The sequence below is a fragment of the Columba livia genome, chromosome 25 (genome assembly GCF_036013475.1).
Source record: "Columba livia isolate bColLiv1 breed racing homer chromosome 25, bColLiv1.pat.W.v2, whole genome shotgun sequence".
Lineage (NCBI taxonomy): Eukaryota > Metazoa > Chordata > Aves > Columbiformes > Columbidae > Columba > Columba livia.
In genome coordinates this window covers 2,488,560-2,506,754 of record NC_088626.1, presented here as the reverse complement: position 1 = coordinate 2,506,754, position 18,195 = coordinate 2,488,560, and the positions used below count along the sequence as shown (strand labels likewise).

At 44.3% G+C, this 18,195-nt stretch overlaps 1 protein-coding gene across 39 annotated transcripts in view; it reads right to left on the bottom strand.

Annotated features, from left to right (window-relative positions):
* CDCA2 (cell division cycle associated 2) overlaps window positions 1-18,195 on the bottom strand; it is an 88,376-nt gene that overhangs the window by 12,636 nt on the left and 57,545 nt on the right. For 37 of the 39 annotated variants that reach the window (XR_010468017.1, XR_010468049.1, XR_010468046.1 and 34 more), the window contains one exon: window positions 17,322-17,500. The gene's annotated coding sequence lies outside the window, so the exon portion shown is untranslated. The remainder of the gene's footprint in view (window positions 1-17,321; window positions 17,501-18,195) is intronic. The other 2 variants (XR_010468013.1, XR_010468019.1) reach the window with 1 other exon arrangement.

The following is an 18,195-nucleotide window of genomic DNA, read 5'->3' as shown; positions in this document are numbered from 1 at the left end:
GAGTATTCAATACGCTTTATTCTTTATCATCTTTATGGGTCGCTGTTACAGCAATGACACTTTTTAAAAGGTGACAGTTTTCAAATCAAACCCCCATGTCTGTAGCACGTCCACCCGCTATTTGGTAGAACCAGATCAAAAAGGTAAATGAGCTTTACGAGGAAAAAACAGAGAGTGCTAAAAAGTGGCTTGAAAACCAGTGATTGACTGTCTAACTCAGGAATATTCTGTTTTCTGGGGTGAAAATCACTGGAACAGTTCAAACAAATCAACGTTTTCTTTAATGATAAAAGCCACTTTTAGACTAACAGAATATGAGTCAGTGTTTAAACTGCTGCCAGATGTCAGTGGAAGCATCTGAAAGCACGAGGCAACGCCGACCCAGTGCTGAGAAGAAAGCGGATTTTTGGGTAATCCGCCCCAATTGCTCACTCAGGGATAACACGCAGTCAGTAGGTGACCTTCTGCCCAGCAGGGGAACCGAGGTGGCCGCTGTCCCACTGAATCCCCTCGTCCGGGGCCCTTTTCCAAAGCAACGTGTCCGGGTAGCACCACGAACACCAAAGAACGTTGGGCTGTGCCGGGGGCAGACGGTCCGGTCACACACACGTCCCAATGCACGATTCCCGGCTTAAGAACGGCCGCCTAGAGAAGCAGATTCCCTCCCACCCTCCTTTTCCCCTTTCCAGGTCTTCTCTAGGTGGCTCTTTTGTAAGAACTTAAATTTCTCTGTAATAAATGGGGACACAATAGCCACTCACTCACCCACTCACGCGGGGCAGCGAGAGAATTGCCGGACCAGTTAAAATATTTATCTCGGTGACAACACACAGCTGTTGAGGTGCAAAGATCTGAAGCTTTAATCGGAGCAGGTTATTTAAGTAGGAATGTCTCATTAACTCCGCTTGCAGGACTGGATTAAACAGACAGCTGGTGGCCAGAGCAGCCGCCGCTGCATTTGCCATTGCAGTTGGAGTTAATGTCACAACACAACACTTTCCTCTTACTGAGATGAAACACGCAAGCAAAGCTGATGCATGTTTAGATTCCCCATGTCTGTTTATTTCCAACAGAAAAACTGATTCACCCAAAGGCATGTCAGCCAACTGTAGCCACTAGTTTGCCTCGTCCCTGAAAACACAAACCTGCTATTTCATAGGATTTGAGGTGAGAAATAACTACCCAAAAGACTTGAGCTATGACACGTTAACCACAAAACAGACCAGAGAAATAACTCGTCACTTTTCCCGCTCAGGAGCTCTTCCCAGCCACAGCCGTGACCCTCCCTTGGCTCCTGGGATAAAGGACTTGGGATCAACCACCAGTGTGTAAAGTGGGTGTCTGTGCCTCCTGTAGCACTCGAGGAGCAGCGGAAAGGGAGGGGAGGACGGAACGGGGGAATAAATCTCTAGCACCAGCGCGGGAGCGTGTCCCTTGGTAACGACACCATCGCTCCGTGTTTACAAGCTCTAAACCTGACAAGACACCAGATCCTCAGCTACCGCAACCCCGAGTCAGTGCACACGTACCGATTTATGCCACCTATAGATCTGACCGTATAATTACTTTCCCCTCCGGCCTGCAAACCAGAAGCACAGCTACAAAATAAGCGTAGAAAAAATAAAACCCACAAGCATTGGATTCCTTTGATGTTCCAGTTACCCCAGCACAGCACCGAACACACACGGGTCGCTGTAACGACACCGCGATGGCGTGTGGGCTCCCCAAGATGTACCCACCGCCAGGAAACACCTCCCGACCCACAGCAGTCACCCTCATTTGTCACGTTAATGCGCTGGAGTTGTAGCAAAGACAGAGGGAGATTGGGCAGGAAAAGGAAACAGCAGAAACTCAAGTTCTGCACAGTCTGTACCGACTGCGAGGTGCTGCTTATTGAAACTGAGCAGTTTTGCAGCTCTTTGTCAGAATAAAGGAGCCTCTATACATTTTGTCGTATTCCAAAATAACAGCGACTTTACAAAGATGCTGGATTCTCATGTTTACAGCTATTCTGCACATCTCCAACTTCAGGAGGCACATGGTTTTTAGCTTCTTAAGCAACTTTCTGGCCTATTAATTTGCAACGGAACATTATTAAAAATACAACGCAGCTTTTCAGAAAGGCATCGGTGAGTGTGTTCGCAATTACGATTATTTTTAACCTAAGTCACGAGTTTTTCAGACACGACTCTTGAATTATTAGAATTAAGAGAGCTGAGAGTAGAAAGAAATACTTCCAAGAGCAAGTAGGCTTTTGAGAATGCTTCAAATCAACGTTGAGAATGTAGCTAACCTGGGAGAGGATTCAAGCCGCCCAGTTCCCTGCGGAACGGCTGGTTCCGCGGCTGCAGCGAGCGGTGCCGCCGGGCCGGGACGCACGAGGACTTCGCTCAACACTGATTGAAATCTCCCAGCAGGGTCCCTGCGACACTGCAATTGCCGTAGTCATTTCTTTGTCTTTAAAATGCCATATAATTGCTAATGTAATTAGTGATGTATACAGAGGGGGCCTGTGCAATTACCAAGTCCTAAGATCGAGTAATTAATGTTCTGTCAACAAAACAGCAACTGTTTCATTAACAACTGTCTGGGTCTGAAAACAGATCAACTCAGAACTTACCCACTTGGCTGAGTTTGGCAACGGCAGCGAATCCAACCCCAGAACACAGCGGCCCACGTCACCCGTGAGCGGCGCCGGGGTTGTGGCACCCTTGGGCTGCAGGGTCACGGACACGCTGCCCGGGCCGCCCACTCATGTCCCCAGCTTTATCACTGAGTTTGAAAAACTTGCAGAGGGTTTCAAGGACCTGGAAAGTTTTATTCCACATTGCAGGACTTTTACTTTTGGTATGGTAGATTATTTTGTTGTCCTTTGGGGTTTTGGGTTGTATTTCCAAGTTTTCTCTGCTACCAGGTCCCTGAACACCTACCTCGTGACGTGAAAGGAGGAGTTGGGTGTCCGCCCTGATTTTTCATTCTTCCTTCCTTTAAAAAAACGAGTAATAGTTCTAAAGACGTTTTTATAAAATATTTAGCTTGTCTTTTTCCTTACAACTACTTTTGTTTTGACAGTTCACATCCCTTAAAGTGTTAAAATGACTTTTGTGTCTCTTTGGTTTGAATGCTGACATCAAGAGGCCGTTTTTGACGGTGAGTCCCAGGTGAGTGAAGCCTGGAGGAGCCGCATTGCCCTGCGTGACCCTGCTGGGTGCTCTACAACCTGGAGGGACATCTCCTGGTTCTTCCTCTCCCAGTTTGCTATTTAGAGAGGGATTCAAGGTCCTGCTGTCCCAGAACACAACACAGACTCAAAATACTGATGCACCGCACAACAACCAACTGCGTTGGTTGGACCAACTGGTCCCTGCAGCCTAAATCAGAGCACGGGGTTCAGCAGCCCCGCTGCCTCCAACGCCCAGATAAACTCTGATCCTCGCCTAGGTGAAGTGTCCATGGCTGTGACATCCTCCAGAACGCAGCTCAGAAACCCCACACGCTTTTCCCTGTCTCAGAACGGCACCGTATGCAGTTAACGTGGCTAAACGATAAACAATAGCTGTGGCAGAACAGAATTAAGCAGCAGAAGCAAGAGGGATCAACAAGGATTTCCAGGGAGATTTGAAACACAAACAAGCATGAGGAACTCTAAAAGTATACAATTTTTCCTCCCGCTCTGCTCGTGTCATTTTATTACAGGGTAATTAAAGAACACTTTAAAATTGTGATTAATAGGCTTTTTAGCTTCAGAGAAATCAAATCTTTGATGTCAGATGCTTAAACATTCAGTTTACTTTGCCATTGAGGAATGCAATAAATAAGGAATGGCAAGTATGGGGTTTTCCTTCTTTCATTTTACTTACTACGAGGAAGCTTTATAACAGTACTGAGGATAAAAATGAGATTTGAGCAAGCGAATGATGCCCTCGCAGCGTGAACGCCAGGTCTGTGGCATCTCGGGAACGGCCGCACAGCACCACTGACCGCGGTTCCAGCGCAGTTGGTGCTCACGTACAACCGGCGCACAGGGCGCTGTACAATTCACAACCATACACCAAGTTGTTAACCACGGGTGAACTTACGCATGACGGAGAGTTGAGAAAGAAATCAGTCCTAATTGCCCTTATTTTCCCTTTTGTTAAAGATCTGGACTGTGCAACCACGCAGCACAAACCCCTGATGGCCTCACTACCCGTCTGTTGTCGTACAGATTATGGAGGTGCCATAATCGCATTTTCAGCCCCCTGGTGGCCTATATGTCCAATATATTTTTCTTAAAGAATAATTGTTAACTTTTCTCTGTTTCTCCTTTCTCCGCTCAGCCTTTCCCTTCACATCCATAATAACGCATCTGTCCAGAGAACTTACGCACCCAGGGTCACTGATACCTCGCAAGCGCCCAGCAAGGCCAGGCCGTGCTGTGGGATTTGCTGCTGTGGTTCACAGAACACGCTCTGGTGCGCTGAGATCCACGTGAAAATCGACGACATTTGAAGGCCTTGAGGTGCCTTGTGGTCTGCCCAAAGCCCAGTACAACCTGTGGGACCAGCGGAGACTGGGACCTGTGCCCTAAAGTGACAAAGGTACTGCAGGAAACGTGGAAAGAGTGAAAAGGCAGGGTTTAGAGTATAAGTGACTATATTAGTCTATTAGCCTATATATAAGAATCAGTTTCTTACACAATTCTCGAAGCATTACTGGCAGTGCTTTTCTTCATGGCTCTGTTCTATTCTTTGCAAGAATCCTGACACACTCCCTTCCTTCCAATATCTGTAACGTGTCACACCTATATGCAGATTAAAATCATGGAAGCTTTTCATTCAATTGCTCTTAGAAGAAAAAGGGAGGGGAGGAAGGAGGAGAAGAACCAAGTTTAATACTCTACAGTAGCACAAACCTCTTGGGCATAAAACACCGTTCAGGTAGACACATCTGGTGAAATGCATCACATCAAATTAGTATCAAGGGTATTGAGATTCTGAGACGACTGGCAGACAATTCCCCTTCTAATGTACTGCTTTTTAGATTGTTGAAGAAACTTGAATCCCAAATCTCCTGTGAAATGAGTGATACTAAACATGCCTGCTCAAATACTGAAAGTGAAGATCAAAGACGCGGTGTCCAAATTGGCTTTGCAAACAAAGCAAGCCCAGAGATCCCCAAGAGAACGTGGTGCTAATTTTATCAGATCTCCTTGACTTCTTCCTCCCAACAGTTTGTCATTTAAGAAAAATAATAATAATGAGAATGTATTTCTCTCTGTCAGAAGCGCTGTTGTAAGACAAACAAATCCATTCCCTTTTAAGTCTATGCTTTGCAAGTCACCTAAGAGTCTTAATCTAGTTTAAATGAAAAATGAGGAGGTTTCACTCTCTGAAAGGTACCTACATCTTAGTCCCCGAACCACACATATACAAACACACGCACTGCCATGAATATTTCAATACGACTCAGCCTTTCAGATCAATACAGGCAACTCTCAACTTCTATTGATTTTTCAGAGGTTTGGCTCACAAGGGTGATAAAATATTTCTCAAGTTATGAAACCTGAGTTAAGGAGCTTTTGCTGACACTTCAGCATTTACTGGACACATCTCTCCCTCTGCCTCGATTTATGACTAAGCAATAAGTCTTGCTAAGGTGGGCAATATCATCCCATAGGGCCCACTTAAGGTCAAAAAGAGAAGTCAGGATAATAGGACAGCCCTTCAGGTCCCTAAACTTCTGCTTTCTGAGGTAATCACTTATTCTTTTCCACATGCCCTCCAAGTCCTTATTCCAACATTCATTAGGCAGTGAGTGAAACTTGCTTTCAGTTGTACCTCTGTAAGCTGTCAAAAAGGAAGGGACACCAAAGCAGACACCAAATAAAGCAACTCCCTGCTGAGGCAAGGAAGCTAATCCTCTCCATATGGAAAGGAAATATACTTAATTATGTATTTATGCATGTCATTGCAGGCTTATATCTTGTTTCACTTTCATCCACAGTGATCCAAACCCATTTAAATATAATGAGTAAACATTTCTGGTTTTACGATAACATAAGCACACGGTCGCTCAACGTTTCCCAACCATTTCCTTGCAGGACGCGGCAATTTACTGTAGTTGTTATCCGTACCGAAGGGAAGCCAGTCACGGACCACGACTCCGTTGTGTTAAGGTGTTCATAATCACAAAAAACAGACGGCAATCACTGGCCCCAAAGAGTTTACGGCTGAGCTGAAGAAGCATCCTGAGTTAGAACATGGAATCTGTGGATTGTGGTTCCCGTGTTTCAATTATTCCCTCCCAAAATGGGTATCTCTGCATAACAAGGAATTCCGCTGTTGATCCAGCGGATAACACCCAGCCTAGCGCACTGTCCGTCTGGGATCTGCTCCATACGGCGGGTTAATAACGCTCCCTGCTCTATGTGCCTCAGTTTCCCTCTGTCCCTTGTAACTGTCCCATCTGCCACATCACTAATCCCTTGGTGTGTGGATTGGCTAAATCATGCTCAAAGACCCTACCCTAAGGAGAGGAGAATATACACAAGCAAGAAATCTGACAGTAGAATTTACCCAGGAAACACTGACATATTTAAAAAATAATAAACACATTTCAAATATTAGAATTTTGAAATAAAAAAGGCCGCCTATCAACAGAGGTAGTTACGGGCAGGGTGATTAGCTGTGGAGGCAGGAATCAGTTTGCATGCACACAGAGGAGAGCCAAAGCTAATTCAGGCTCCCTGTTTGTTCTGAACCCCAATAGTTCCGCACCTCCCGCTGCATCTATCACTGCAGCACCACGAGGCGCTTTTGTAAAAACATGACTACTTATTATTCCTGGTGAACAGACAGCAGCATAACGAAAAAAATGAGGTTAACTGACTTGACCCACAGAAGCGATCAAGTCCGTGGCAGTCGCATTGATTCCCCATTGCCTTCTCCAGCTTCCCCTCCATTTTGTGTTAGCTCTTTTGTTTTCAGGAATTAGGATTCATCTTTCATCACCTGAAATTTAAAGAGCTTTATCTTGGAATAACCTCATTAAGCGGGACAAGTCCTCCAGCCTCTCATTACCCACCGGAGCCATCCATCCCTTCCCTGGGATGCCCATCCGCTGTTTACCACACACAATAGACGGGGCAATTTCTGGCCTTGCAGGAAACACGTTCGTCACATGTCAATGGGAAACCTGAAATTGTAGGGTTGTGCATTAAGAGATATTAACAGTACATTAATTTCTGGCTAGTAGACACAGAATCTGTGTTACTCTGTCCATAACCCGCTTTGCAGCAGTTTAAAGACTTTGCCCCCAAGCCTAAACATATTTGTCTGCATTAAAAGTATATGTTCAACTTACTGGCCTCAGACTCAAGCTCTTCTAAAGGGGGTGGCATTGGAACCTCCGTGCTCAGTCCATCCTCTGCTTTCAGAAAAAATACACTAAAATATCAACTGTTCCCATGCATACACAAGACAATACTGGAAAGAGACATTCTCAAGAGCACCTACAGAACTTAAAATCCTAAAGCAAGCAATACTTTCGAAACATCGTGCCCAAAAAGCCTGAATTCAGAAGCACTAAACAAATAGTCGTTATGATGCTCGATATTTCAGGAAAAAACAGAAAAACCCAGTTAATTATTTAGCCTAAGAAATGCTCAGTACCCTGACTTCGGGCCTTATCCCCAAGGTTATCAGCAAATCTCTTCTGGAGTATTGTTTTTAAAGTAAATCAATCTTGTTCCAGATCCTAAGTTGGTTTTGGCAGTTTAGGAGTATAATCCCAGCTCTGTTTAAGGTTATTTTTATTATGACCTGAAGAAAACACCTGGATTGCAGTTAGATACGTAGGAAAGCTCATTTGAGAGACTCGTCCCCGAGGTGACAGAGGTTGGCAGGAGAGCCCAGCTCACCCAGGTTCATTTTCCCCCCACGTGATGGTCTTTAAGACTTCCGAGAAGCAGAAGGTAAAATGAAATGCACTTCGTTTCACTTCTTCAAACAAACTATGGCTCTCACCCCCCTGCCTGGCTAAGAGGATTCATCATTCCCCTCCTTCAAAGCCATTTCCAGCAGGTTCAGCAGCACAGCTCAGTGGAACCAGGAGGAGCTCTGCATTTGCGTCCCAGTTTGCCACTTCAAAACCGTAGCGCAAGCACACGCCATCCAATCGAGATCCATCGCCTCCCACGGCAGCAATTCCTTGGAAGAATCCGAAGTTAGTTAAAACCCACACCAAAAGCCCACATTGGCCATCTCTAATCAAATTACACTTTTCAAGCTGTTCACTCCCCAAACCCCATCAAACGGTTTCTAATATTTTTCCCACAACTGGTGTTAAACCGTAATTGCTTGCTGTATCTTTTTGCCCCTCTTGAATAATTGGTGTTAGATTTGCCACTTTATAGTCCTTGGGAATGTGACCTGTCATTATAAAGCTTCTAAAAATATCAGTTAACACTTCACAATTTTCTCTCCTTTATTTCCTTCTGCAGCAATGGATGTGCCCTCCCCGGACCAGGTACCTGATCTGCCTTTGAGCGGAAAACCTTTCAGCAATAATTTCTGCAGTCATTTGCACAGTAACACCTTTAACGTGCCTGGGAATAGAAAGTCAGATCTTTAACTGATGTAAACTGGCATAGCTCCACTGATCCTAATAGTTACCTCAGCTTACACCAGCTGGAGAGATCACTGAGAATTTCTAGGTGTTCATTTAAAAGCCAAACCAAACTCATTTCTCATTAAAGACCTGAATATTTCATAGAAAATCAAACTCATGTGATAAGGATAGCTGCTATTAAATAATAGATTTTCAGGCTAACTTAAGAATATATTTCAGGACATCACTAATGTGAGGTCTTGTTGAAACTATCAATATGCTTAATTACCTCCCTGAACTGGACCCCCTATTTATAAGCCCAGCGCCTCATCTTCCAACATGCCAAAAAAACACATTTCCAATGGCAGGTACATGGACAAGGGTGTGCAGAAAGTAGGTTTTTGACAGCAGTAGCCATGAGGATTCTCATATAGGATACGTTATACACAGGGTCCCTTTTGGAGACAAGGGATTTGAATACAGAAAAGGTTCTGGAAGCCCTAGCGCAATCACCAACTTTTGGCGCTTTCCCTCCCCATCCCCTCGGCAGGTCTGTACAGATTTTCCGCAGCCGATTCCCGTCTCCAACAGCCCTCACCCACAGCCACAATTGTCATTTATAGCACCACAACACACATGACCCTGTTGCTCCAGCTAGCTCCAGTCTTTTTGCAGATGTATTCTCCGACACCCCAAGCCACAGTGTCCACTAGAATATTGAGAAACACATTTCTCGAGCAAGGATTGCCCAAGCTCTTTGTAAAGAGAAGGGTGGTATTCCTGAGCAGCCTTGGCCATTGGACGCTCTTCCTTCCCAGCACAGCCCCAAGTGGTTCTAGCACAGCTCATCTCGTACTTTAAGCGCAGGACTCGTACTAACACCTCACACAATAAGCCCAGGTCTCAAGAGGAAGGGAGGAAGCAGAGAGAGTCGCCTATATTCAGCACCGTTGCTAAAACTCCACAGTAGGTTGACCCCCTGGCCTTTTCCAACAATCTTTAATACCCAGCGTTACATGATTCCTAACGGCACTTTTTTGGCGCTGGACAGGGCAGAGGTCAAGGTCTGGAATGTCACCAGGGCTGCTACTTACTGAGGAAAGACAATTAGACGATTGTCTAGACAACTGCGCTTTGTGCTGTGTGTGATAAGCTGCCATCAGCTCTCCACGGTGACACAAACAAGCTGCCTTTTCCTTCTCGGCCTCGGCCTTCCCTTGCTGGGGATTTTTCATTCTTCCTCCGTCTCCTCTGCGGCTGCTGTTAGAAACAAGCCAGCTGTGGACATTGCAGTTGCACAACACAGAAGATACTTTAGCCACTGAGATAAAGAGCCAGACTAGTGTAATCCTTTAAGCTTAGGGTTTGGCCATTTACAGATATTATTCATATTATAACATTATTTATGCAGAATTGGCAACAGGATCGATCGAGAACTCCTAATTCTAAATTAACGGCTTTTCTCTGACACGAACTGTGGATTCAATCACTTATAGGAACTGAAACTCTGTTCCCAAAGTCCAGAAATGCACATTAAGCCACCAAGTCATTGCTTTTAAAAACCCAAACAAACCAAAAGGGGTCAGCCAAACCATTATTCCCTAGCACCTCAAGCTATTTGTCAAATCTAAACCCTGTGCTTCAGATGACCCAATCCCCATCTATTACTTGTTGGAAGCAGGGAAAAAATATCACCACGGTTTGTTTTACTGCAAGATACTGATAATGATATCTTACAGTTCCAATGATCTTGAAGCATTTTATTGTGGTCCTAGTTCACCAAACAATGTAATCACAGAATTAGAATCCCATTTACTCCAACAGAATGTGCTCAAGTGCTTTGCTGAACTGGGGACTAAACTATTAAAATTCACATGCCTGCGAGGCAAAAATAATCTATCCTGTTTCACAGAGAAGAAAATGAGGCTTGCAGAGAAACTCCCTTAGACTTTGTGATTCTAAGTGTGTTCAAACCAAACAGAGGGATGCACAAGATTCCAAAAACAACAGACCAGAGGCAGACCCTGTTTTCAAGAGTTTTGTATTTTCATCCCTGTGCCACAGAGACCAGACTCGCATGTTTGAGAAGAAGCAAGACCATATGGTAGAGACGAGCGCATCAGCGCTGAATATATATATATATATTTAGTCTAGAATAATTATCTTAACTGTTCTTTTCCCTCAAAGCGGACACCCAGTTCTAGTTTCAGACCTAGCAAACTGGCACAAACTCAACATGTTAAATCTAAATCTTGCCTCTGGGTTCACAAAGGATTTATGGAAATATGAGCCTTTTCAGGTTCTGGGGCCTGCAGGAAAACCCTCGTGGATGTCTGTCTTACCCAGAGCTGGTTTATAGGACCTTCTCAAGCAGAACTTGCAACACACAACCTGCTGGGAATCCTTCCCCCAGATTTCTAAGTGGGACTTGGGAAGGAATGCGTCTCAGGAGAATCCTCCTTGTGTGTTACACTGAACCCACCCACGTGTGAAGGGAGGTATTCTGCAGCCCCATGCTGTGTGGATACCGTCAATAAAGCTCACAGCTCCCTCTCTCACTATCCATTCTCACTGCCTTGATTTAAAGAGCTCCCAATAACTTGGGACATAACAGCAAACTTCACACAGAGTGAACATTAAGTGAGGGTGAATTCCCCCTTACATCACCCAAAGGCTGACTATAGCCCAGTTAAGAGAATATGCAGGACGTGGTTTATTTACATTCTTCAAATAAGGCACTTGGGCTTTGGGGGTTTTGTGCCTTTTTTTTTTTAAACCAACTTTTGTCAGATGAGTTTGTCTGAAAATTTCTTGTAAAGCCCTGAACAAGTTCTGTTGAGCAAAGCCAGGTCTGCATTTACTATTCTCCAAGCTTGCAAGGCACCTTCTTGCACTATAATCGCACTGTGATAGAGCAATGATATAAAACTGAAGGGAAATGAATCAAGGCTGTTAGTATCCAAACTATTAAATGTAAAACTTCTATTTGTGAGCCTCAGAGGCTTCTTAAAGCACAAGGAACGTCATCAGTCTAACCATGCTAGGAGCTGGGAGTTGTTTAAAGCTTGATTTAGTGCAGTTTCTTTTAGGTTCAGAACCACTTGAGATGAAGTGCTGCCATGTATGAAGTTAGACGTTCTATTAACATTGGGAAAGAATAGCTCACTTGAAAAACATCTGTTCAAATATTCTTTGTCATCTAGACTATTGATAGATTCAGACCCAGAGGAGTCCAACAAGTACAATTAAAGGCTTGATAAAGATACAGAGGAATGCAGGTGCAGAAGAGGTTAATTAATCCACTTTTCTGAAAAAAAAAAGCTAAGTTCTGGGCTGCCACTGGTCCAGTGCTTCCAGTGCCACACTACCCAGCAGCTACTTCCAAGATTTCAATCAAGTAGCAGCATGAAAGAAATAGGCAAACTTCCCCATGTCCTCACTCCTATCTGCAGATCCAGCTGAAAGGGAAGGGACGCTCACACACCATACCTGGGGAGAGCCTGATGCAATAGGAATCTACTCCAGGAGTAATTTCTATTGCATTATAAACAAACAATAAAAGATGAATGTTTGTATAGCCTGGGCAGGCTTTATAGCAACTAGCAACAGTAAGTGGAAACCTTATTTTATATTGCCAGTTCTGTACTATGTGTTAAATCAAGTTCCACTGGTACAATTCTCCAGCAGAAAGAGGGCCCTGCCTCCTTCCTTCATATCATTTGAGCCCTAGGGCACAAGAGCTTTCTCCTCTGCAGCTCTTGCCCACCAGTGCATCTTCTTTGCATCTCTTTTCCCCTTCAACTCATTCACACTCTCTTCTAAACTCAGCTGGAAGCATCTGTTTTCCCCCTTGCCCATGACTCTTAATTTCTCTCTCCCTTGGCAGTTATTTAACTCATTAACTGAATTAATTTTAACCCTAAAGCACTTTGGGTGAATAGATTTTATGAAAGATCTGATACAAAATAAAGTCTTGGGGGCCTTATGCCACAGTAGGTGCACAAAGGAGCCTCAGTGTAACTGAGAATCAGACCTGTATTTCACGGATTCTACACGGAGTTTAATCTCAGTGCGACTCAGAGATTCCATTTAATGACAAAGCGGCTCTTTGATTGATAAAGGTCCCATGCCTCTGATGCAGACTAAATAGCCAAGCATCCAGAACAGTGGAAAAATTATTCTTGGATCTGTATGAAACAAGACTCTCCATCATTTTCCCACACACGCTTCTTAGAAAAATTCCTTTTCATTTTGGAATGCTGTTTTATTAGGAAATATTAAGAGCAGAGTAGACTCCGACACAGTGGTTTTGCCTTTTGCTCTAAGAGGTGGCTGTTTGGCAGGGGAAAAAAACAGAAAGTCAACAGAGAAATAACGTGGAAGTTGTCCTACAGAGTGTTTATTTTGCTGGGTGCACTGATGGCTTTGAAAACCAGGGAGGTTTCTCTTTCAGGTCAATTAAACTTTTGTTCAGCAAAATCGCACTGGAGACAAGAGTCTAAGAACATGAGGTATTGATTGGAACCTGCTAGCACCCAAAAAGGGGCATTTTCAGCAGGCTGTGCCTAAGTGCTTTCTGAGCCTACAATTTTCCACGTAAATGCTCGGAAAAGGAGGACGGGAGCCCGCAGAGGCTCCAGAAGTGCGTTCAGAAGGACCAAAGAGAATTATGGCCCTTTAGCACGTCATACTCCATAGACTCTCATCTTCATGCTATTCTTATTACCTAAACTCATATATATACATAAACGATATAAATATATACACATAAATGATGATATATATAGATAAAACGATGCTTACTGTCCACCACTACTCTTTAGCACGTTGAAATCCGCTTTTCTTCCCAGCGCTTCCTGGCTCAGACCATCAGCTACTCGGAGACGCTCACAACTGGCTTAACGTTCTGATATCTCCACGGCTAAATAATATATTGTTACCACAAGCATAGACACAAGCACACAAAGAGACATAAATAACAGGGAAAGAAGTCCCGGTTGGCTACTATCCTGTTCACTGAAAGGAAAAGCAGCATCTGTTTGAAGAGCCAATCTGGCACACGAATGCCTCGTCCCATTTTTGTTGCAATATACTTATTTCAGCGTAGTTCTAAGTTTCATCAGCCTCCGTAGCTGGACCACTCTGCTGATGGGCTGGGGAGAAAAGGGGGAAAAAGGAGGAGGTAGAGGGGAAAAAAAGTGGGAACCTGTCTGCAACTGCCGCTGGTTTCTCCATTACAGACACTCACACACTGTAATCACGGGCACTGAAGAACTTGCTCTGATCTTCTCAGAACAGATGACCTTGCAGCTCTTTCCTCACCTGTAATTTCTAGATTTCAGCTGATTTAAAAGACTGCTAGGAAACAAAACACTGTTCAGAGACTGGTGTCAAAGAGAAGCCCCTGTACCAAGAACACGTCTGCCTGTTTCTGATACAAGGAGTAAATTGACGCCAAATCCAGCCCCGGACTGTTGGTCGTTTTCCCTTGAAGCAGTAAATAAGGAGCAGGGCTGAGAAGCTAAGCCAAACTAATTTGGCCAGTTATTATTTGACTGAAAGGTGATACTGAACGTTTAAATGGTTTATCCCCTTCTTGTTAGTGGCATCATTCAATCAGGACTACTAAGCCTCCAAGTGAACGGATTGCAACTACCGAGGGAATTACTCACTCCAACCAGGAAATGTGGGGTTTGTTAGTTCAAACAGCATCTGTAGGAAGCTGGTAAACAACAGCTGAGATGATGAAAGATCACATCAACTCCTTGCTTTGAAGTAAAAGATATTAAAACCACGGGCGTACGAGTTCTTATTATAGCTTAGCCACCCCTGCGTGCTGATCCCCAAGAAGCTGGCATGGTTGTTCTTGCTGCATAACAAGCTGTATAATAAAAATCCATACAAATATCAACGAGGCACTTGAAAGTGACATGAAAAAGCGACGGAGGCCTATTTCTGGTGATGCTGCCATTACCGGCAATTTGTTACTTTATGCCTGGAACGAAATCAAACATTCTTCCAGGCCCAGAGTGACATTTTTAGTCTCAAATACTTAAGATACGCTGTCACCTGGATGGGCATGTTATGAATACTCAGAAGCAGAACCGTCAGCATCATTTGTACACGGAGTGTCTGTCAGGCGATTTGCAAATGAGTACAAGGACAAGGGGTCATATTTTAACAGCAGACTCTTAAGGCATTGAAGTGTGAATTCTCCCATTTGCAAAGTTAGTTAGGTATTTGTTGTTAATTACAAAAGCACAAAGACAAGTGAGGTGCCTCCATGCGGAGCACATGTTGCAGGGACATGAGGCTGGACTCGCTGGACTCGGGACGGTCCTCACCTAAGCAGTGTTGTTAGTCTACGAGATGATCTCTTTCTCCAGCACAGAGCTGCTGAATCTGATTCAATCAGCTTTGAAATGCAGAATGTGAAAACAAATCTGTTCAGGTTCCTTCCCTCCGATTACAAGACTTAGCACCTTTGCAGAATGAGCATGGAGAGAAACACACGCTCTGCAAATGAATTAATTAGACCCCATGAAAGAACGTGTAGGCTTGGAGGAGTGTCTTAGCGAGCAGTTTCCAAAGTAACCATTGGTGAAAAAAATGAAGTTGCGTTCCCCAGTGCTGTAAATATGACAGATTAGAACAAGCAGGGTAGAGAGAAACATGTGTTAGGATGGATACACTGATTGTGAATGCACACCTATTGGAAACGGTTGTGCAGTCAGCTGTCAGAACGTGCTGTTCTTTCACTACCCCCTCCCCTGCTCTCGGGGTATCTGCCTGCATTATGGGGCTACGAGTAATGCAATAAAACAAAAATTCCAGTTTCATTTGACTCTTGTTGCGCTGTACACCAGAGCTGCGTGCTTTACAAGTCTACCAGAGTGAAATAAAAAGTAAGACTTCCTGTATGTCTGCTCCACTTCTCAGGTTATGAGGCAGAGAGAAAAAAAGAATCAGTAATTGCTTTACATATAAATGTGAAAACAATTTTAGAACTCCCTGGTCCTGTATCAACGTGCATGCATATGTCTTTTACCAGCTCTGAACTGCACATTATCATAACACGTAAGAGCAATGATAAAGGGTTTACTCCACAGTTCTGTGTTAACCTGTTTATATCCAAGCATTTGCAAAACTGCTTTTGCCCCTTGAGGTGTCCATGGGAACACTGGGCTCTAGAGCTTGTTTTATTTTGCATCTCCCCCAGTCCTGCCCCCTCCAAAGTCACAAAACGCAACGGGAGAAGGAATCTAACATGTAGACAAATGTAGACATCGTATCAGTCCACAATAATGACGGCTCTGTGATATCGCTATGGTGTTACATCAATGCAGAAATACAATAAAGAGGAAAATGCTCAGATATGTCAAAAGCAAGCCGAATTCCAGGCATCTGACATACAGAGACGTGCACCAAAATAACCCAACGGGTTTAAAACCCATTCAGTTGTATTGTTATTTCAGTGCTAATCTATCCACGTAAAGCAGCCCTGGATTCTACTACATCCATCAACAACAGAACATGCGCTCCACCAAGAAAAAAGAAAATCAATACAATGCAATTAAAAATATTTCTTTTAAGTAGCAGTAACCTGTCTTTTCCTTTGGCAAAGACAGCCAAAAGCTTGTTTAGTACGTACACAACAAAAATAAACCCGAGTGGACGTTCTCCTCAAGCATTCATAAGGAAACCCTGGGGAGTTGAGTGCCACTTGAGGGAGAAACAAAGCACTTGCCTCAGTGAAATGCATTGCCAGAAACCATTTAAGAAGAAAAACAACAAACACACACACACAAAACACCCCCCCAAAACCCAAACAAAACCAGCAACCCGGGGCACTACAACTATTTGCCCTGCCTGCAGCGTATGGCCCTGCACTCCAGTTTTCTCTACGTAGCAGTAGTTAAAGCTCTTTGAAAGCGGATTGAAATTCAAGTTGTATTAATTAATGCACTGCGACTGGTGCCCTGCCAACAAACCGGGTTCGGTTCTCATCGCGTGGGGAAGCCCGTGGAGCACCCTGTGCAAACCCATCGTTGTCAGCGGAGATCTGCAGGAGTCCTGGCACGGGCCCAGGAGCTGGTAGAATTATTTCTTGGGCTTGAAGGTCAGCAAATACCATCAGATCACACAACCCAATCTCCTGTACAGCCCAGCTGCCCCTGCTCAGAGCTCACCACCTCTTGGTGTGTTGAAGCACATCTGCCAAAGAGGAGCTCAGTCAAACTGCGACGGTGCCTAACTTTAGTTCTGGGAAGTTGCTAGCACTGGATTTAACAAACAATTTTTGTATAAAGATCGGAACAGGCATATATTAAAGGCCTTAGACTTGAGGAGCTCAGAAACCGTACAAAATGAAGGAAGTATTTTATTCCTAAGGAAAGAGTGAAAGATCAACAGGCAGACTAAGCTGGACTTGAACTTGAACCATCATAGACTGCCTGGGTGCCAGAGGAGCCAGTCTGAACACTGTCCAGAATGCTTAAGGCTCTGATTTAGTGCCCGGTGAAATCAATTATTGATTTCAGCAGGAGATGGAAGATGTCTTCTGTGACTTGCCCAAAGGGACACGGGAAGTTTATGGCAGAGTTGAGAACCAACGCAGATCTCCAGACTTTCCATTTAACCATATGTCCATCTGTCCTTTCACATTTTTCTGTATTCTCTTTAAAAGTGATTCCCCCCCCTCCTCTGCTAGGAAGAAGTAGATGGCACTTTACCTCTCCGAGCTGCGCTCTGTCAGCTCTCACTGCCACTTGGGATGTGCTGTCGCTTCCATGGAAACAGAATCATGAATCTTTTTCCCAGGAAATGCCTCCAAACTGCCTTCATTTTGTTTGGTTGTTGTTTCTAGGCGAGTCTGTGTGCGCACGTGCACGCTGAGCCTGGAGGACTTCTGCTGCAAGTTAATGGAGAAACAACCTTTTGGAAACCAAAGTCGGTGCAATATTAATAGAAGTGTAAAATATTGTCTCTTTTTCAAAGGATTTCCCCTCTCCTGTGAACTCTTTGCTAACATGGGCCTTGCAGTTCGGATGGCATGCGGGTGTTAAAATGTTCGCCGGTTTCTCTGTGTCTGTCACTGTCAAGGAGAGACAGTTGTGTTGCAATCCCACCAGGTTTGTCTCCATCCCCACCGTGCAGAGCTGCTGCTCTGAGCTGGGTTTACCTGCTGGGTTTACAGGACGGAGACCAGGAGCAGCCAACGGGACTATGGAAATCTTGAACTGTGCTGCTCAGGAGTTCATTGCAGAATAACCAGTGCTTGGATACGCTCAGCTTAAACCCCGCATCATCTATTCTCAACTGGTTCTCTCATGATTTACTCTGTACAAGGGACAAATATATGCCTATTTTTCACTTATTCAAAAACTTTTTGCCATGATCAAGTCATAACAAACCTATAATTCAAGCACATTGGCTTAATTTTCCTCTGCTACTCAACATGAGAGGAAACAAGAATAAAACCTTTTCATTGAACACTAAGGTGCAGGAAAATAAACTGGTTTAAAGATGCTGAAGAATTAAAGTAGGAGACACGGAGCCCTTAACCTGTGGGTCACAGCCCAGTAGGTAAAAGCAAAAGCTGCCCCA